The 22686-nt window shown below is 46.4% G+C and overlaps 1 protein-coding gene across 1 annotated transcript in view; it reads left to right on the forward strand.

Moving 5' to 3' along the window:
* The first annotated feature begins 805 nt into the window (after nucleotides 1–805).
* The window catches only part of CENPF (centromere protein F), a 476866-nt gene continuing 454985 nt past the window's right edge, over nucleotides 806–22686 (forward strand). Inside the window, exon 1 of the mRNA XM_086927898.1 lies at nucleotides 806–927. The gene's annotated coding sequence lies outside the window, so the exon portion shown is untranslated. The remainder of the gene's footprint in view (nucleotides 928–22686) is intronic.

The following is a 22686-nucleotide window of genomic DNA, read 5'->3' on the forward strand; positions in this document are numbered from 1 at the left end:
ATGCTTCACATTGCTACACAACATTCCTTTAAATCCAGATCTATTGGCATTGCCTAGGCCTGTACTATTCTTGAATAACTAGACATCTTAACCAGCTGCCTTTCTACTCTGTACGAATTCGGATTCAGAATAGTATGTATCAATGTAGGGATGTCAAGGAAGATGACACGAGAAGAATGTTAACTTATAAGCTTATTAAAGTTAACGAGCCTGCGGGGAGAGTGGAGGCAAGCCTGCGCACAGTCTAGGTCAAGGGCTCTCTCCACAGTCGAATGCCATGACGTATGTTAAATACAAAGCAACATTCCAAGGACGTAGATGTACAACCAATAAGCAGTAAGCATATGAGGAGGAAGGAAGACTAGACCTACAACAATCAACAATGAACTGCATCGACAAGTATCAATAGAGCTCTAGTCTAGTAACCCTACTATACTTGAATCCATTATGTCATGGCATAACGAAGTAATGCGTCAGTCTTAAAGTTTCGATTTACATTTCATTCACTACTCAGTCTAGAAATTGACCCTTTTTGACTATGCGTATTTAAATATTAAAACATGAAAATCAAAATACTCGAACTCGCTCGGTAGCTATTGTTTTAATTTACAGTGCTGAAAATAAAATCAATGAATACGATGCAAGACTTTGGTGAGCAGTTTCTTATCTCACGCTATAGCCTTCTATAATCGAAACACTCTTTAAAGATGGCCGCCACTTTCAGTTAGTGACTTGAGGATTTGGACAATGGGGATTTGTCTTTCTTCTGTTTCCATAGCAGTAACCGTCGTACGTATGCTGCTGTACAGACAGGCGCGGACTTTGAATCCGGGTTTATGACAACAATTCCAATCGCCTACGTCAATAAAGAATACGAATACTACATAAGACACCAGGTGGCGCGGGATCAGCGACCGATTTTTGCATGTAAGTGGCGTAATTTTTGCACTCTGTGGAATGGTACAATGTGGGTGACAGACCATATTAACTGAATCTTACAACACTTCGTAATTTGCGGTGTGCCGCCCTCCCATATCCCCTACAAGGTCTCCCTTCTGTAAATTTCAATAAGATCTCTACAACCAATCGAATGTCAACACTTTTAAAGGTCTGGTGTAACAGGGTGTAGCAGCTGCCGAACATCCCCCTGATTTGCTGTCCCACTATACTCTATCCACATTAAACCATCGTAACAGGTCGAATGCATATACAGTGCCGGTCCTAGGCCTTCTGAGGCCCCGGGCGAAAGGGAAGATGTGGGGCCCCTCCAAGTGACATCACAGAAAGCGACTTCGCAGGACTTTTGATCTAAGTTATTTGGCATCAGTGAAGCAAACTAATGTGGATATCAGTAACATGGACAAAAGTAGAGGGAATGGAAAACAGGTGAGCAAATATTCATGAGTGTAACACTTGCCGTCTCCTTAAATGATTAGTTGGACATGTAGTGCCTGGCGAAAGGAAAAAGAAGGGGGGAAACTTCATTGATCTTTACAATACCTAAATAGACTTTATTTCTGGTACTCCCTAGTACAGAAACACTGGAATGTTCAGCTCTGCTGGGATTTGCATGAACGTGTACCAACCTATAGTTACTTTCCTGGAAAAGACCTGTCATTCAAACCTATATTTTTTGTATATCACAGCAGTTCTATTGATGTACCCTCTCAACCGTTTTTATTTTGTTTTAATCATTGCAGAAATTGATTTAACCATGTCACCTTCCGTGGCTATCGATCGATCTTTAGAAATTTTAACTTAAGTGTATACTAATATATAATACGATGGATTGAACTGAAGCAAGCAGGTCTCTTACCTTAACGTAGACAGTCTGACTCAACACACGGACTCAAGCGACGACGTCGTCCGACTCCTGCCTGCAGCCCTGCCCTGCCCACGCGGCCCGCCGCCCGATCCGAGTTAGTAAGTGACTGACTACCAGTGCCAGGTCACGTATGGCGTGTGCGCATGCTGAGTGCGTCACACTGAGCGGGGGCTGGCCATAAAATCATGTCCAGGGCCGTCATTGGTAGCGCTTTCGCGCGCTACCAGATTGACGGCCCTGGGACCCACTGTCACCTGCATGAGGAAGATTGAAGGCCGGCGACGCCGGCGTCACGTCACCACTACAGGGCACACACCACCACCACCAACCAAGCTAGGTGGTGGGGGGTGCGTGCAGGCGTCTTTGCGTGCATGCGCAGACAGTGTTGTTCCCTGTATTGTGCAGGAGGTGCTGACTTAAAAGTAGCAGCAGGCTCTGCTCAAAGATGGGACGCAGTCACGCAGATACCCTAGGTGAAGTAAGAGAAGAGGGGGCCCAGGGGGCAGTGATGCCTAATGAATAATGGCTGGCTGAATGAATACAGAGCTCTTAGAAGTCTCCTCTCGCACTTTCTTTGCAGCCAGCAGACACCACAGAAATGCCGATTGTATCGTACGTGCAACAGAGTGTGGAGAACGAGGCCTGGCTGGTAACTACAAAATAAACACACACACACTCGATATTATTGGACGGAAGAATGCACTGTGCTGTGCTCACAGTCACTGCGTAGCGCTTTTCCCCATCATCATTTTGTCTCCGGAGAAAATATATTGTGACGACTGCATAAGATTCAGACTGCTGCCAATGTACCTAGTTTCACGGGCAAAATGCATCGTTGACACTGATAATCATTAGCATATTGGACAACAGCCATTCGGTAGAAAGTCTTCACGTGTGTTTTACTTCTGTTTACGGGTGGCCAGTGCACTTTAGTGAAAGGCGACCCTCTGCTTGTACAAGGGCCATATTTGGCACTTCACACCAAAGGGAGGTACAGTACACGCTGTCATTTCATGTTGGATACTTTTTTTGATGTGTTTTATATAGCGCGACTTTGGCCCGAAGATTCTGGAGCGCTTTACATCAGCACCAGTTGTTACCCAAGAAGGCCTTCATATTTTTGGGGGAGACACTGGGAGATAGATCGATTTGCCCAGAGTCACAGGATGTTGAGCGGCCGCCCGAGATTCGATTGATACCTGGTTCTCCAGCTCCAAAGTCGGCCGCTCTGGCCGTTAAGCCACACCCGCTCCCTTTCACCGTACATTCTATACATACAGTGATAAACTGAGGGCAAGCAGCAGTATTCCTTTCAAGCAGATTTCTTGCTTCCACGTGACCCTGTTGGTAAACAGCGCCGCGAGTGTAACAGATTTCAGAGCTTTGAAAGGGGATTTCCCATCGAGTGAACTGCTTCCAGCCCGAGTCTAACGCCGCTTATTCCCGCAACTGCGGGACCGGCGGCGGGGCCCCCCTGAGCGCGAGGCCCTGGGCAGCTGCCCATACCGCCCATGGCTAGGACCGGCCCTGTGCATATATAGCGTCTCCAGCCCAGAACCCCCTCTACTTATGGGAGCGACCTTCCTAGACAACCATATGTACTCCGTGTTCTTGTTTTGTTCGTTCCTGTTTACAACCTACTCGCACAGCAGAGAGTTGTAACATCTCACTCACCCTTGCTATTTAGTAAACCAGTTTGATCTGTGAGTTGTGGACTTTTGTTCGTTCATGTAATCCAGTGGGCCGAACACACTAAATAACAAAAGGAAGTGAGACACTTGCCATTAATTGTGTCTATCCAAAAGGCCAGTGTAACATATATATATACCCGGCTCAATGGGAATTCAGAGCTAAAGTATCTTCCTTTATTAGGTGTCTTACTTCCTTTTCCCAACTTTGATAAGTTTTACGGTGCTAGTAATAAGTTGAGTTAACACTCCATAGACTAATACAACTGCATTCCAGTAATTCTATTCTTTTTGCGTTCTTAGAATTCTGGATGAGTTTTGGATGAGGGTTCAACTCCAAATTGGAATGTCACTCTGGCAATATCCAAGTAGACTGGTTTGTCATTTATTGGCAATTGGGGCTCTATATTTCTGCCTTTCCCACATGGTTGTTGCTTGGCTTTCTTAATGGTCATTTTTCACTGTGTATTCATTTAATGGCATATTTTTGAAACACACTTCCTTGTGTGTTTCCTTACTTACCTTCATTAAGTTTTTATGCATGATATATCTTGCACTGTGTTATGCTCTCATTCATTAAAGCATTATTTTGCAGTTGTGGTAACCGTTTATGTATATTTTTTTCGTTTTATTTTTAGATTTATTTTCTTTGGGTGCTCCTCTAAAGTGTATATCTGTCCTGATGATGACCTTAAAAAAACTTAGGTTGAAACGCTGTCAACACCCACTCTTGGCATACAGTCATAAGGAAGCGTTAACTTCCATTTTCTGTTCTTGGTATTTATTGGACTGTTTATTTGTTTTAATTTTGTTTCCTTTTTAGGTTTCGCCTGGGCCGGGGCACTAGCTCCGCCCAGGAGAAATCTTATGTTCCTACAGTGTGGGGCTTAGTCCCGCCTCTGTCTTCAATTGGCTAGCTCCATAAATGGAGGCTAGCCATTGAAAGAGATTGGCTGTCAATCACGCTTTCCCCGTGAAAACGCGATTCGGGGGCGTTTCTGACTCTTTTTTTAAGTCCCGCCCCTTGTTGCCGTGTGTCCCGGGCCGCCCTGTGATTGGCTGCCGGCCGGGGACACCCCCGAGATGTCATTGCCCGGGCCACGCTGTGATTGGCTGCCGGCCCGGCGGTACTTCAGCTCCATGGACTTGGGAACGGAGCGGATACACAAAGAGTGACAGCCGGAGCCGTGGCGTGGATGCATGGTTCTGCCTGTTGTTGTGTATGTGTGCCTATGAGTGGGTTGTTTGTGCTGTGTGTGTCTGTAAATGTGGCAACAGAGAAAGTCGGGGAAAGAGAGACAGACAGTGACCGCTAGTTAAATAGATAGAAAAAGAGAAATAAGTCCAAGTTGCTTGTTGTAACGAGGTGTTAATCCCAATTGCTGCAATGCAGAAGAAAACGACACACCGGGCGCAGAACTGCGTTGTGCTGGAGTTAATGAGGTTTTGCAGAAGTGCAGTCACCCAGCGACAAATCGCGTTTTGCGGTACTTGCAAGCCGCTGATGTCTAGAACTGTATTTAAAAGATGATTTTCGAGCGCAAAATTCAAAATACTGTGGAATCCCTGTGCATGTGAACTGCTTAGGACGTTTCGAGTTGTTACCTATCATTTTCGTGGGAGCTGTTTCTGGGAACGTCATAAGCCTTATGCATTGATAATTTGCGGCCGCGGTGTGGAAGATGGGGGTTTATTGGGGTGACGAGTTTTAAATGGCACATAAGGTAACAAGCATTTACAATGCAATGGTTTTGCCATTGTTAAAGTTAGAGCTATTGGCATTGCTCTTGACATTATTTTTATTTATGTTTTTTTTAACATAAATAAATGGCATTATCATTTACAATAGCAGGGCAGGGCACAGGGAAGGGGGGGCGAGGAGAGACGAAGGAGAGCTGCGGGCTCAGGGAAGGGGGGGCGAGGGGAGACGAAGGAGAGCTGCGAGCTCAGGGAAGGGGGGGCGAGGAGAGATGAAGGAGAGCTGCGGGCTCTTGTTGTAATGCTTGCATGGATGAATTGGTGGATGCATGGATGGGTGCATGCATGGATGGGTGTATGGATGGGTGTAAGGATAGATGCATGGATGGGTGGATGGATAGATGCATATATACAGCCAATCCCTCAACAATTTATGCAATCCACCAACCTATCCAACCAACAACCCATCCATACATCCATGCATCATGCATCCATCAACCCACTGCGTCCCACTCCGACCCCTCTAAATATAACTCATTTTTAGGTCTCGTGACCTATCAATGCGCATGTGCATTGATAGAGAAGCGAGACTATAGGGCTTTAAACAAACTTTAACTAGCTGGCGATTTGGTGCTGTGCCCGTGCGCTTTTAGGTCAATGCGCAAGCGCATTGACCTAAAATGCGCGTGCACAGCATCAAATTGCCAGCCATCTGTTGCCCAGCTTGGTGCCGCTCCACCCCCTGCCAGATCAAAGGCTTTCACGGCCGGCCGTGCTTTCAGTTTCGCGGCCGGCCTGCCGTGTAAAGTGCACTTTTTATTTACGATGCCCACCATACAGCCTTCTTGAGCTGTTCTTTTGATGGATGAATGTGGTTGCTTTGATTTCAATTTTTAGTCACTGAACGTGCGCTGCAATGGATTTCTTTAGCTTAAAAGAATTGTTAAGTAAGTTATTGGTCTTTGTCAGTAATGCTCCGTTTCTTTTTGCACAATATATGCAGTTTGCAGAAGCACTATTTTTTGGGCTATGTGTTTTCTTTTTCACCAGCTTTCTTATTTGTCTTTTCATGCTCTTTATTTAGTTGTGTTGGTGACTTTTTATTAATCGGCTGTAGAATGTGCTGTATTCACACAGCTAAGTGGATAGTCTTATTTATTTCTAAATGATCATGGCTGGTTAAGGTTGCGAGTCAGCGCAAAATAAATCATTATTTTATATTGTATAATCCGCACTTGATGCTTGCGGGTTCAATGTATTCCAACACCACATCCACACCCACCACCACACCCACCACCACATCCAACACATCCCCTGCATCCACCATCACCACTGCATCCACCACAACCACCACCGCATCCACCACAACCACCACCGCATCCACCACCACCAAATCCACCACCACATCCACCAACACTTTAAACCACACCCACCACCACTACATCCACCACCCCATCCACCACCACCCCATCCACCACCACTGCATCCACCATCAACACTGCATCCACCACCACCACGTCTACTGCATCCACCACCACATCTACTGCATCCACCACCACATCTACCATCACCACCACATCCACCACCTCATCCACCATCACATCCACTATCACCTCCACAATGACATCCACCACCACATCCACCACATCCACATCCACCACCACCACCACATCCACCACCACCACCACCACATCCACCACCACCACATCCACCACCACATCCAACACATCCACCACCACCACCACATCCAACACCTCATCCACCACCACCCACCACCACTACATCCACCACCACTACATCCACCACCACCACTGCATCCACCACCGCATCCACCACCACCACATCCACTGCATCCACCACCACCATCCCCACCATCACCTCCACATCCACCATGACATCCACCACCACTTTCACCATCACCTCCACATCCACCATGACATCCACCACCACATCCACCACATCCACATCCACCACCACATCCACCACCACTTTCACCACATCCACCACCACCACATCCACCACCACATCTAACACTTCCACCACCACCACATCCACCACCACCACCGCATCCACCACCACCACCACCACATCCACCACCACCACCACATCCACCACCACATCCACCACCACATACACCACCACATCCACCAACACTTTAACCATACCCACCACCACCACATCCACCACACCCACACCACTACATCCACCACCACTGCATCCACCATCACCACCGCATCCACCACCACCACATCCACCACCACATCCACCACCACATCCACCATCACCTGCACATCCACCATGACATCCACCGCCACATCCACATCCACCGCATCCACCTCCACCGCATCCAGCACCACCGCATCCAGCACCACCGCATCCACCACCACAGCATCCACCACCACAGCATCCACCACAACCACATCTGATAGAGCGCGCAGGTCACCCGGCCCTACAGACTGCCAGATTATCACGCACTTGGGCCCATGTATGCGTTTGAGAAATCCAATTTACTAGTCGGGTGATTTTACACGCTACTATCAGTATTGTGTGTGTGTCTCCTGTGACACTTCTATCATGGTACCTGACTTACCACAGGTACTTACTTCTCCTGATGGATCAGGAGCACGAGGGTAGGTGATAACACTTCAAATACGCCACTTATTCATTCAATCAACATTTGATATACCTTTTGAATAACCACAGACACCTTAGGTATTTTAAGGGGTTTTTATATAAAGTAATTTAGAGAGACAGAATTATGAGACAGATGCTGATAATAAAGTCAGTAAGTAGTATCAAAAAGATAAAATAGCTATGCAAGAAGGTTAACACCATTTAGGGCAATCAGAGTTTCTAAAGGGCATGGGTAACAGGGAACATGCTACTCAGTTCAGACTTAAACTAGGGACGGCAAGTTCAAACCACATCAGTCAGTGAATTATTATGGCCTATATGTGACTCAACCCTAATTCTATTCTATCTAGCTAAGGTCTCCTTATCCGGAATCCGCCAATAACCCCAATTGGGTTCTCGAATCCCCAGCCAAAGTGCTTTGCCAGCACTTAAGACTATTTCCACCCCTTGGAGTTTGTGGAAAATTCGGACAGAGGGCTCCGCAGCTCTCTGTATCAATCACCTATAGAGTCGTGGGGTCAGTGACAGGTCTGCTACTCGGACAAGTCGGACAATTTCGCCCTAACTGACTAGGCTAGTTATACTCTTCTGGGGTTCCCAGACCACCCACAAATGTTGCAAAAATAGGGTCTCAACTTATGATTGGTCAGGAGAAATGATTAGGTCACCTTTACCTCCCAAATTCTACGTTCCCACAATGAATATTAATTTTTAATACCCGCCCCCCTAAGTTCAGGTTCCCAGGCATAGGAATATGGAAAACAATGGATGATTACATCAGTTTGATACAATGTAGCATGTTTCAAGGTGAATGTCAGCATCTTTGACAGGCCTAGGTAGCTTCTCATGCACATCTTGCTTCAGGAGCCAGCTGGCTGGGTTTTGCTTCTGCGCAGTTGTGGGTTTTCCCTCGTCATGTGACAGGGTCGGAACGGGTTACAATATGGAGTCGGGTACACATACCCAGGCCAGTGTAGGTGCAGTACATGAAAAGTAAGCGAAAACAAATTAATATCACAGCAAAACAAAACACACTGTACACCATGTTTTCCTACTCTGCACCCCTTACTTTACAATAACTATCGCGATTAATAATTAGTGCGAGAATAGACAGAAAGGTGAAGCAGCAATGGCAAGCGCAGAGCATGGTTAGAACAAGCGGGCAGGTCAGCTTACAATGCGCATGACTCTTTCCCTCCAAACCTGCGAGTGCGTCATATCACATGGGTATGACCGACGCATGCGCAGACTGAATTTCTGCAAAGCGGCCATTTTTAGAATACGCAAGCGGTGTTACTGTTAGTAAACACATAGGCAAGCGTCTCTGGGACACCCGCGTGTACTGAAAAAGTGGAATATTAATGACGAACAAGGCGGTTTAGTATTATTACAAGTGTACTCGAGGTTCACATATAGAGCAGGTTGCGTTAGACGCAAACTTCCACTCCATCAATCCCCTCTTTGATGATATTTACTATCATCACAAAAAATGGGAAACAGATGCCAACTTCAATTTACATCTCACTCATTTCAATTTCCACAAACTTATTATCATGCCGTTTGTCTGCAACCTTATTTGGGTGGGATTCTCTAGCTTTTTTATAGATCTGACTCCTTAATTCTTCTAATTCGAGTTCATCCACATTTTGTCTCACTCCCCTCCTATTTACAGTGTACTTTTTTCTGCATTTCTGGCATTTACAGCAAATTATTATAATAAACACAATAAAACTTATTCCAGCTATTGGCATCAGTGTTTTACCTACTAGACTACGGCCTATACTAGTGAACCAACTACCTACAGAAGAGAGACCATCAGTCAGTCTCTTCCAGGCACTGTCAACCTCCAATGGTTTAAGTTCTCTTTCCAAATTAGTTATATTTTGCACATATTTTTTAATTTCCACGCTTTTATCAGGAATGTAAGTGCAACAATGTTGCGCCTTCAGCATTCTACAGACTCCGCCCTCTTTTGCCAATAAGGTATCAAGAGCAAGGCGATTTTGCAAAACCATTGATCTGATCGCAACCATTTCAGTATTGACCAGCAGGAATCCAGCAGCAGTGTCAGTTGACAACCGATCCACTACTGTAGACAATTTGCAGATACGGTGAGTATTCAGAACTACCCCCATTCCAGGTATCAGTGCACTAAAAATATCACCTATAATTTCTTCTACACTTTCACGTTTACTACGCACTAAGCCATTAGTGTCTTCATTGCTTCCAGCAGCGTTATTCACATGGTATATTTTCGGGAAGACAATGCCAAAGTAGCAGCTTCCATACCAGTGATCCGGTAATTTGAAATAAGCCTTGTTCCCACATATATAATAAATTCCGGGAAACACAGGTTCTGACCCATTTTTAAAACCCCATCCTCCAATTACCTTGTAATTATGGTCGCATTCGCTGGAACCGATGAATACATTGTTATAATAACTAGTCTTTTCTCTATGAAGACAAAGTTTCCCCTTTCGTTCAAAATCCAACAACATCGCAGGATTCGCATCGCCATTTGAGGTGCCTTCCATACTTTCAGCCCACTTAGGAGTTTGCTGTTTCTTATCATTAGCCTTTCTTTGGAAACTCTCCCTTCTCTTTTCTGCCATCTTTAAAAACATCTTTTCTTGCTCATGTAATGAGCAAGTCAGATTATCTCTTCAAGCTTCATGTAAGTCTATGTCTCCTATAGTCAGGAAGTATTCTCCCATGTACCTAGTTACCTCGCTTTTAATATGCACAACGTTTAGGTTCCCTCGAACAGGTAGCTCAGAAAAAATCACGTCAGTGTTTGAATAGTAGGACTGTAATGTGCTTCTATAAAACAAGCTTGCTAATATACTACAGGAAATTCCATAAGTCAGGGGCAAATGGTGATAAGTCACGCCTTCAGCTACAGAAGTAGGTAGCTTCATACAGACATAACAATCTTCTATTTCCATAGCTTCTACCTAATGCACTAAAAGATTTGCAAAGACATTTAACTGTGATCGATTTCTCATGTGGTGAAAATGTAGTCCATCCTCATCTGGTGCTTCTAAGTCATGTCGTGTTTGTCTTAGGCTAACTGAGTTGCCATGTCTTTCTACACTTCGTGGTGTCTCCTCAGTATGTACAACTACTGGATCTGGGTTCATTGGTTTAGTAGGGTACAGGTTAGGGTCTTTACTTATCATAAAAGGTATAATAAATGTTAGTCCTATCCAGATTACTACAACTATTGCTACACTGCATAGGCATATTTTACAGCAAGTTTTGCAACAATTCCCTTTTGGTCTTCCATTTACGCTTGAATCAGACATTTTGTTTCTGGGACCTTTTTAACCCCTCTTTTTTTCGTTTTCAAGAGGCTAACGCAGTTTCACCTTTCAGGGTGGGTCTTTTACCTCAGAGCTGCGATCCTCAACGGAACTGTGATCACTGCGGTCACTTTCTTCAGAGTCGTCAATTTCTTCCAACACCAAAAAGGTCCATTCAGGACTTCGATAGTTCTTGTTTACTTTCTTAAATCTGATGCTGCGTCTACTTTGCTGAGCCTCGTCTCTTTGTTTTTCACTTGCAGCTCTTTTTCTGTCCTCTAGTTTTTCTTCTACCGTTTTCAGTCTTAGTCCTGTACTACTCTACGCCGACGACGCGGTTTTGCTTGCCAGAACCCCCCTAGGATTGCAAAAACTGATTGATGGGTTCGTCATGTTCATGGACAAACTAGACCTGGCCACCAACCTGGAAAAATCTTACATCATGTCATCAGGGCAACTAACAAAAGGGTCTTTTTCCTATCACATTGGGCTACACAAAATAGACCAGGTCAAGACCTTTTCATACCTGGGGGTATTATTTGACCGTCACCTCACTTTTAAACCCCTGGTAGAAAAGCATTCTACGAAACTGGCAGCCTCGGTAGGAGCCATCATGGGGTACGGGCAAAGACTAGGAAAATGGTCCCCGGAACAAATACTGAATCTATATAGGTCAATCTGCTGTGCGAAAGTATCCTATGGCGCAGAAGTGTGGGGCTTCCTGGATAATAAAGTACAGCAGATCCAGATTGAAGAAAAAAAATTCTTGAGGAGAATTCTGAAAGGCCCACATCATCCATGAAGAAGTAGGAGAAACCTTCATAGAAGATAAAATTAAAATCAAACCTCTCCTGGCATGGGTCAAAGTATGGACCAACCCAGAGGCGGCCCTAACAAGACAAATCATAGGGGACTGCCTCAAAAGAGATAAAGGGCAAACCACCCCCTGGCTGAAATACGTCAAGAAATCTCTAGCAGAAATTGATTGCTCTAACTTCTTTACATCCCCAGACTCCATCACTCCCGAGAGCAAGACTCTGGTGAAAAAACTCTTCTTCGCACAGCTGAAGTGGGCGAGGGCCGAAAAAGAAAACCATAAACCCACTAACCTTTCCTATAATGAACTCACAGCGAAGCATGGCATGGAACCTTATTTAAGGGTCATGTTTAACGCCCAAGATCGCTTCGTCATGACCCGCTTCAGACTTAACATGCTCCATCACCTCCTTGCGGTCCCGGCTGGGTTCACTCACACTGTGGAGGAGAAGGGTACCTGCGGCTGCGACCACAGGTCTCCGCAGGATACCCTTCACTTTGTCTTACTGTGCCCATTGTACACCATGCCAAGACACAAGTTCCTGGTGGGGATCTTGAAAGACCTAAAGTTTAAACACGCAAGATTGGCTCTGAGGTTCCTACAGGAAGCAGAGGATGCTTACACCCTTTTCTGTACCATAAACTTCATTCGAACAGCAATAAGACTGAGGAACACTAGAGAAACTGGCTCCTAATATCACTCGTCCCTCTGAACATTTAAATTGATGATCCCCCTGCCTTTTTAGAGTGTCAGATAAATTTTAACATTTACACCTTTTTATGGAAATTTGTTGATGTTTTTAAACATTTTGTGTGTTTTTTATATTTGTGCTTTTATGGTGTCTTTTTAAGAACCGAATAAAGATTACAAATGAAAAAAAAATTGAGTTGCCATGTCTTTCTACACTTCGTGGTGTCTCCTCAGTATGTACAACTACTGGATCTGGGTTCATTGGTTTAGTAGGGTACAGGTTAGGGTCTTTACTTATCATAAAAGGTATAATAACTGTTAGTCCTATCCAGATTACTACAACTATTGCTACACTGCATAGGCATATTTTACAGCAAGTTTTGCAACAATTCCCTTTTGGTCTTCCATTTACGCTTGAATCAGACATTTTGTTTCTGGGACCTTTTTAACCCCTCTTTTTTTCGTTTTCAAGAGGCTAACGCAGTTTCACCTTTCAGGGTGGGTCTTTTACCTCAGAGCTGCGATCCTCAACGGAACTGTGATCACTGCGGTCACTTTCTTCAGAGTCGTCATTTTCTTCCAACACCAAAAAGGTCCATTCAGGACTTCGATAGTTCTTGTTTACTTTCTTAAATCTGATGCTGCGTCTACTTTGCTGAGCCTCGTCTCTTTGTTTTTCACTTGCAGCTCTTTTTCTGTCCTCTAGTTTTTCTTCTACCGTTTTCAGTCTTAGTTTCAGTCTCTTTATATATCTTGGTTTCGCCTGCTTTCTAGGCCTCTTAGTGGTCGAGGATACTTGGCCGTCCTCGTGAATCCCCCTGTTTTCACTTTGGTGTGGCACTATTGTGTTGGCAATGTCTTTTTCCTCTCCTGTCTGACTAGGTCCAGGTCTTTCGTCAGTTTCTTCTGCCTGGTTTCTAAACTGGCCTTGTTCAGGTATGGTCTGTATTTGGTCTTGTTCTTCAACTAGCTTGGGCTCTGGTTCCTGAACACGTTTGTCTGCTCCTATCTGTTCCTGTCCATGCACTTCTTCTCCTTGATTTTCTTCCGCATGAACTTCAACTTTAACCACTATCTGTCCCTTTCCAGCTTCGGGAGTCTCTGGAGGAGTGTCGATGACTTGGTCTGTCCCTACTTGGCCTATTTCCTGATCAGGTCTGATGTGATTCTCGTTAACCTGACCTTCTTCTTCTTGTCCTGTCTCACCCTCACTATCCCACTCTCTATCTAAGTAGGAATATTTTCTGGTTCTTATTGGATCAAGAATCAGGTCATCTGCTGGAAACCACTCGTCTTGGCTGGTGCCGGGTTGTATCACCTCAGCTAGATCTGGACCCTCGTCAGGAGTCTCTTCAGCTGCATCACCCTCAGCTTCAGCCGTCTCCTGCTTGGCTACCTTCTTAGTGTGGCTGGCATGAATCCACTTCGGCACTCCAGCACACTTTACAGCTGTGGTAGTTACAAGGATCACTTGCCTCTTTTTCCCCCACTTTGGTCCAAGGCAACTCTTCCGGGTGTGTTTCTTCAACACCACCCAATCCCCAGGTCTGATTTTATGGACTGGAGTGGTTGGCCATTCATCAGCAGTCTCTCCAATCTGGTGAGAGATGGAACGCACTTGGTCACCCAGCTGCCTGCAGTATTCTAGCACCAAATCATCAGAAATACTCAGCAGTTTGTGTCCAGGTACCCATGCCTGTCGCATCACTCTTCCCATTAGTACCTCATGGGGGCTCAGGCCTGTTTTCCTGTTCGGGATGCTCCTTAATCCCATCAAGACAAGAGGCAGGGCTTCTATCCAGCTTAATTTAGTGGTATCACACATTTTTGCCAATCTTGACTTAATAGTGCCATTTATTTGTTCCACTATTCCAGAAGCCTCTGGATGATAAGCACAGTGTAGTTTAGGCTCAATTTTGAACGCTGCATAGAGTTCCTTCAGGACATCCCCAGTAAAATGCCCACCCTGGTCTGTTTCAATAGTCTCTGGGAAACCAAATCTAGGGATCAGCTCTCTGAGTAACAATTTTGCCACAGTAATGGCATCATTCCTTTTGGCCGGGTAAGCTTCCACCCATCTTGAGAATAGGCAAACTATCACTAGGACATATCTATATCCTCTACACATGGGCAATTGTATGAAGTCTGCCTGTAATCTGACAAAGGGGCCTTCTGACCTTCCAATGGTGCTTTGCTCTACCACAGTCCTCTTTCCTGCATTGAACTGCTGACACACTAGGCACCTCTGGCAGTACTTTTTCTGCGATATTCCTGAATTTTGTATTGTAGAACACTTTATCAAACACACAGCACATTCCATCTCTTCCAACATGAGTGTCTCCGTGAATCATCCGAACCATTGGGTCAGCCATACAGTCTGGCAACACAGGCATACCATCTTTACTCACTATGATTCCATCCCTTTCTCTGAGTTGACATTCTTCAGTCACCCATCTTAGTTTTTCCCCCTCGGATGTAGCCTGTTGCAACTCTCTCAGTTCCGTCCAGGAAGATACATTCTCAAACATCATAAGTTGGCAGCTGTTTCCGCCCCATGATTGGATTTTTAGGGACATTTTGTAGCGTGCACAGTACTGAGCAATTTGGTCAGCATACCTGTTTCCAGCTGCCACTTCATCCTTTCCAGATTGGTGAGCAGCACATTTGACCACTGCCAATTCTTTGGGCAATTGGATAGCTTCCAATAGATTTTGCACCACCTTTCCGTTTCTGATGGGGGTACCTGAGGAAGTCATGAATTCTCTATGTAGCCATAATTGGCCGAAGTCATGAACAACCCCATATCCATATTGGCTGTCAGTATATACGGTTACCCGTTTGCCCTTCCCATGTTTGCAAGCCCTGGCCAATGCTATGAGCTCGGCCACTTGGGCAGATTTGACTTCACTCAAATAGGATGCCTCTATGGTTGTTTCCAGAGTGACTACTGCATAGGCAGCACTCAGTCCACCATTCTCATGCCTCAGGCAAGAGCCATCCACAAACATCACTATGTCAGCACTGATAAGGGCCAATTCTGTTATGTCAGGACGAGGTTTAGTACTAAACTCAGTCAGATCAATGTAATTATGTTCGAATTCACCTTCCTCTCCGGTATCTTGGGCAAGGGGCAATAGCGTTGCCGGGTTCAGGATGTTGCATCTGGAAATTATCACATTTTCTGCACCAATAAGTACTCTCTCATACTTAGTCAGCCGACTAGGAGTGAGATATTGAGTCTTGGTTCGGGTTAACAAAATCACAACTGAATGTGGAACATAAACCGTTACAGGATGTCCCATGACAATGTTCTCACTCTGTTCCAGACTGGTGCATGTGGCAGCCACTGCTTTCAGGCACCCTGGAAGCACAGCAGCCACTGGGTCCAGCGTGGCCGAAAAGTAGGCCACAGGACGTCTAGTCAGACCATGCTCTTGGGTCAAGACTGAGAGAGCACAATTGTCTCGTGTATCACAGAATAACTCAAAGTTCTTGGAATAGTCAGGCATTCCCAACGCAGGAGCAGAGCACAGACAGTTTCGCAATTTTATCCAGGCTGTCATGCTTTCATCATCCCAAGTGACTGGATCGTCTGCCCCTTTCTTTGTCATTTTTATCAGAGGTTTGGCAAGTACCGCAAATCCCACAATCCACTGCCTGCAATATCCCACAACTCCGAGGAACATTCTAACGTCCCTCTGAGTTCTGGGCAGTTCCATATCCCGTATTATTCTGATTCTCTCAGAGGTGACTCTTCTGATACCTTTCTCGATCTGGTGTCCAAGATATTTTACTGAATTCTGACAGAACTGCAATTTGTCAGGAGATACCTTGTGTCCACCTCTACCCAGGTGATTCAGCAGAGCGATTGTATCAGTAACACAGTCGCTTTGAGTCTCAGACGCCACCAATAGGTCGTCTATGTACTGGACCAGGACAGACTTCTTTGGCAGTACCAGTGATTCAAGACATCTTTTTAAGATCTGATTAAAGATGGAGGGGCTCTCTGTGTACCCCTGGGGGACACGATTCCAGACATAGATATGACTGTCAAACTCAAAAGAGAAAAGAAACTTGCTTTCTGGATGCAATGGGATGGAGAAAAATGCATGACACAAGTCTATGACAGTAAACCACTCCGCATTCCAGGGAATTTGATACAAGATCACAGCAGGGTTTGGCACAATAGGACAACAAGGTACAACAATCTGGTTTACCTTTCGCAAGTCCTGCACTACCCTGTACTTTCCACTAGGCTTTTTAATTCCAATTATGGGTGAGTTACAAGGACTGCTCAACACCTCTTCAATTATGTCTGCCTCTAACAATCTGTTTATTTCAAGTGCAACTCCAGCTTTCACTTCTGCACTCATTTTATACTGTTTTGTTTTTGGGTAGGTAGCATTAGGTTTGATGGCTATTCTGACTGGGTCCACATTTGCCATTAATCCTACATCTTTCCCGGTAAAATCCCATACTTCGGGTATCACTTTTTTCTGGAGTTCTTCAGGTAAATCAAGAATTGTTATGGGCTTGGCTTCGGTATTAGGCCTTAACAGCATTAGCTTGTACAGCTGGGGTCTGAATCTCAACACCTCTTGGTGTGCAAAAGATGGTACAATTCATTTTGCACAATAAATCACGTCCCAGTCAATTTACAGGACTGGAATCACAAACCACGAATCTGTGCATTTCTTTGAAATTCCCTATAGAAATCTCCATAGGTTCAGTTACAGGAGTGCTAATTATCTGGTTCGATACACCTACTACTTGGATTGCTTCTCCCGAGAGGGGTAGGTTAGGAACATCCGCTGTTCTCACAGTCGAACGGGTAGCACCAGTGTCCAACAGAAAGGTGACATCTTTTCCTTCAACCTTTCCTTCAATGTATGGCCCTGACTGGTCTACCGGTAGGGATGCGCCAAGCACGCACTCCCCTTCCTCCCCCCTCAGGCCCCGTCAGTATTGATCATCACAGAGGAATGTATCATGTAACAAGAACTGTGAGGTTGCCTGATTTCTCTCGTTCTGTCCTTCCCACACTTCAACTCTCTCATTCTGTGGAGCCTGATTCTTATAATTAGGTCTAGGAGCTCTAGGTAATGGAGGTAGGTTTACCTGTTGCTGATTCTTTCGTGGCCCCTCTTTCTGCACCTGTGGATTTAAACCATTTATGGGGGCGTTACCAGCTTGCAAATGAGGACACTCGTCTCTCCAATGCCCTATCTGCCCGCACCCGTGACAGGGGAACTTCTTCTTAGCCTCTTCTTTGCTCATCTTAACTCGAGGCTTCCCTCCCCCTCCTGGGTTATTGTTTGAAGTATTGCTATTCATTTTGCTCAACTGTTTTTCTTGTTGCTCAGCCAATTTAACCTGTGCCCACATCACTTTTTCCTTCAGGGCCTTTTTCTTATTCTCCATTTCATCCTCACAGTACTTAGCGTACTTGAGGACATCATCTATAGGCTTTCCCTGCCAACAGATTTTGTTATCTCTAATCCACTGGGATATGTCTGGTTTCAGCCCTAGCACGAATCGATAAATAAAATGAGTCATGTCTTTCATTTCAATATTATCGATGCCACTGTAGGTCTTGAATACCTGCAATAGCCTCTCATAATATGAATGGACCGTTTCGTTATGGTCCTGGGTGGTTCTATCGATTCGGATCCAATCAGTTTCTTTTGCTGGCACCTTTTTCTTTAGAAATTGTATGACTTGGTCATACTTTCCCATCACTTCTGAAGAAGGGGCTCCAGTTTGTGGGTCCCTTTGATATTCTTCACTGGGCCAATCAATCTCTATTTTGCAATCGGTCCACAAATCTACCGGAACCACAATGTCAAAGAACCCATCCAGATCTTTCAACAGGCACTTCTGGACCTTCACAAATCGCTCTACCTGCCTATACCATTCTACGGGCTTCTCCCTTAGCTTTGGGAAATCATTGGTGAATGACACAATGTCATGTCGGGACCATGGGACATGTACATATTTTCCTCCTGGCACTTCCCTCATGGGACACAGTTTTTCCGCCTGACCGACTTCTTTTAGCACAAACTCAGAAGTTTGGGACTTTGTCCTACTCTCTTCCTTTTTCTTAGCCCACCTAGTTTTCCACTTGTCCAGATCACCCCATTTCTGCAACACACTCAGCAACTCCTTTATCTGGGTTCTTTTTCCTGACACATTCATATTTTCTAAATCCTTGTCCGAAAATTCTGCCCTGTACGGTTTCTTTAGGACTTTGGATCGACTCACATCAATTCCCATGTCTGCAGCCGCATCCATTAGTTTTTCATGGAGTACGCTAGTATTTCGGGTAAGGCTCTTACAGATAAACAGCAACTCTTCTTCACTAAGGGTATTTAGCCTATTTAGTCCCACATTCCCTGCCATTAATTCCTCTATCTCTATCCTTAGTCTGTAAATGTCCAAAGGTTTTGACAAGGAAGGTTCTCGATCCATTTCCTTAGTCCACCTATCCAGCTCCTCTGGAGTCACCACCGTTGCACTCCGGATTCCGGATGTAGTTTCTATGAGGACTTCTTTGGCTTTGGTCTGACTCCCTGACCTAGACTCACTGGTACTGGGCTCTCTTATGGGCAGATCCATTAGAGAGACTACAGACTCACACTCGCTTGCCTGGTCATCGATCACTAGTGGTTCTTTTTGTGGGGGAACTGACATGGGAGTAAGGATTGGAGCTTTAGGACTAGTCTGCCTATCCCCATAAATGGGTATAGCGGGACCGATAGTTACAGGTATCGTCAGAGCATCCGGGCTGGGATGTATCTGAGCTATGGTTTGGATCAGTTAATTCCTTTGTTTAATCAGGGCATCTCTCTCTCTTTCTTGCAGGACCCTGTCTGATGAGTTACCATGCAATACTTGAGGCACCAAAGGAGGGTAAATACTCGGGGCGGTGGGAACAGCTGACCCCGGTCTATCCTCACCAAAAGGTCAATAATTTGGGACTGCGGTACAAGGTCTACAAAAGTCATCACTATTGCTAGATTTACTGCAGATACCAGCTAGGTCTGTCTCGCTGACCCTCCTAGTATGGTGGAGAAAAGGATTTTTCGAACTCAAAGTTCCTGAAGCTTCGGCATAAGGAGGTGGATTTTTCATCAACAAATCCTCCAGATATTCATCCTCCGAGTCCCCCATGGCAATTAAATGTCAACTCTTCTCTGTCTTTTTCCCACCTGTTTGCTCAGTTACCCCAAACATCGGGAACAGCCCTTCAACCATCATATTTTGTCTCCACTGTTTCATCTTTTGTTCCTTGGTCTCCTTGTGTAACTTAGGATACTATTTGGTCACTCCCTTTTCCATTCGGGGCCTGTCTCGCTCTAGAGCCTCAATCTCCCACTCCTTTAAAGCTTCATACTGTGTCAATCTGGGTCGGGGGTGTAATTCATCCATTCGGGTTCTCAGATTAAACAAGAGTCTACCATTGAAAGTGGGGGGGCGCTAGAGGGCGCACGAGCTGAATGGCCGCACTCTAGTGTGGCTCCGGCTGCCTGGCATTCTTATCCTTCCTTTTATCCTTTAAGACTGCGACCACCCGCCCGTAAACGGTCTGGGAGATTGAGATATATCTACTGCACACTCTGTCCGAGTTTGGAGATCCCACGACCTTCGGGGACGGAGCTAGATCGAGATAAGTCTGGAGCGGGAGAGACCGAGAGCTGAGACCTCGCTGTAGGCGGCGTGGTGTCGCACGCAACGCCCAGGATTGACACGTGGCTTGTAGGCCGCACTACGCCTCGCGCACCTCCGCCTAGCGGGCCTGGCCCATCAACCTAGCAGTGGGATCCTGCCTCGGCGGCTTGCTTTCTGGGCCGGAGACATTCTGTTGTGCAACTGCATTGAACCGGACTATATTGGACACTGGACGTCGGACCCACTCCACCGCCGTGATTGCCCACGCGTGCGCTTCCTAATAGAGCGGCTTGACACGGAGGTGCGCTTGTTGCTAGCCTGGCATGGGGAAACCAGATACTCGGCAGCCCAAGCTGCAATTTGAACCAGCGACGCAAAAAAAAGGGACGAAGCAGACAGGGGACAGTGCGCCGCCGAGGAGCCCGGCGGCAGAGGCGGCCCCCCTAGTCCCGGAGATAGCAACAATGCTTCAGGAGATGCGGCAGGGTTTCGCCACGGTGGTGGACAAGGTGGACCGGCTCTCCGCCCGGATGGACGGCATCGTCCAACGAATGGATGTACACGGCGAACGGCTAACGGAAGCCGAACGCCGCATATCTGAAACGGAGGATGCCACAACATCACAAGCCACGCGACTCTCCCGCATGGACAACATATTGCGGGTGATAGCCGCCAAGAACGAAGAATTGGAGGCGAGGGGCAGGCGGAACAACGTCCGGATTACGGGAATTCCGGAATCCACGAACACGGGACGTATGGAGTTGTATGTGGAACGTTTGCTCATGGCCACGGTGGGAGAGGAGGCTCTCTCCAAACAGTTTATAGTGGAGCGGGCCCATCGTTCCCTTGGACCTCAACCTCAACCAGGCACTCCACCGAGGCCCATCATAGCACGCCTGCTAAACTACCGTGATCGTGATGCGGCATTGAAAGCAGCGAGGGCGAATCAAAACCTAAATTATGAGGGAGTGTCCTTTTCCATCTATCCGGACTTCACTCCACTTGTTCAGGAACAGCGCAGGAAGTTTCTAGCCGTAAAACGGAAACTGAGAGGATTGAACATTGACTATGCATTGCTTTATCCTGCCAAGCTCCGCGTGACACACCAGGGCACGCAACACTTTTTCTTGAACCCGCAACAGGTCGAGGAGTACATCAAGACCCTGCCGAAAAGGGACAGAAGAGCTGCGCAGGCGGATGGCGGACATGATTCTGGTGCGGAATGAACTGGGATCTTCGCTTTCGTTATTGATGAGTCATTGGTATATGTTTTTTTTTTGGGATTACTGCTCCTGATATGGCCCCCAGGAGTATAGGGCTGGGTGGTGCTGCAGGCCCTGTAGCATGCCAGGCCCCCACCCCCCCCATGCTGTCTCACTCGCCCGGACAAGGACGGTAAGAATGGCGGTAACTGCGGTGAGGAGAGGCGGGGGTGGACGACGGTGCACCTCTAGAACCCCGAATGGGTGTACCCCACTGGACTTGCTTAATGCACTTTTACTGTTGGGTTGTTGCGGGTTTGATCGGGGAGGGGGGTGGGCACAGGGTACTGGCGAGTTGGGGGCGCTTCAGTGGGTGGGGGAGGGGGGAAGTTCTACAGGAGGTCTGTTCGTATTGGTCTGGTCCATGTTTTTCACTGTCCTTGAATTGGGCCTGTGGCCCCAAGTAATAGCCCTGTGGTTGCCAGCTCCTCTCTCTATGTGTCGCTGCACGAGAGGGGAAGAATGGGATGCCTCATGGTTGGCTATGTACAGAGGCCTGTTTGCTGAATGGCAACGGTTACGATTTCTAGTGTTGGATGCCTGGGTTTGCACTGGGTTTCAGTTTTCGTTTTGTAGTCGAGCGTGTGCACCTTTAACTCATCGACCTTCCACCCGTCCTGGGGTGGGCTGGTCTACTGTCTTTGCTGTGGGGGGGGGGTTCAGGGACTGCTATTTGTGGTGGCCGGGGTTACTGTGGGCCACTGGTAATACTAACTGCAAGGCCTGTTGGTACAGTTTGATTGCTCTGTTATATGAAAAGATGTTGGGATGGGGGACACTTGTCTGAATGTTCTTACTTGGAATGTGCGGGGCTTGGGGGACCACCGGAAGAGACGCCACGTTCTGGGGTATTTAGATAGACATAATGTTCACATAGCATTTCTGCAGGAGACACACTTTGCATCCCGCAGATTACCAGCCTTTGGTGGTAGATGGGCCTCGAGTGCTGTGTTCTCCTCGTATTCCTCCTATGCCCGTGGTACTGCAATCCTGGTTAAAAAGTCAACACCCTTCCATATGGCTGGCATGAAATCAGATGTACAAGGGAGATATTGCCTGCTATGGGGCAGATTGGGCCGTGTGACGGTCACCCTCGCGTGTT

The sequence above is a fragment of the Lissotriton vulgaris genome, chromosome 6 (assembly GCF_964263255.1).
Source record: "Lissotriton vulgaris chromosome 6, aLisVul1.2, whole genome shotgun sequence".
Lineage (NCBI taxonomy): Eukaryota > Metazoa > Chordata > Amphibia > Caudata > Salamandridae > Lissotriton > Lissotriton vulgaris.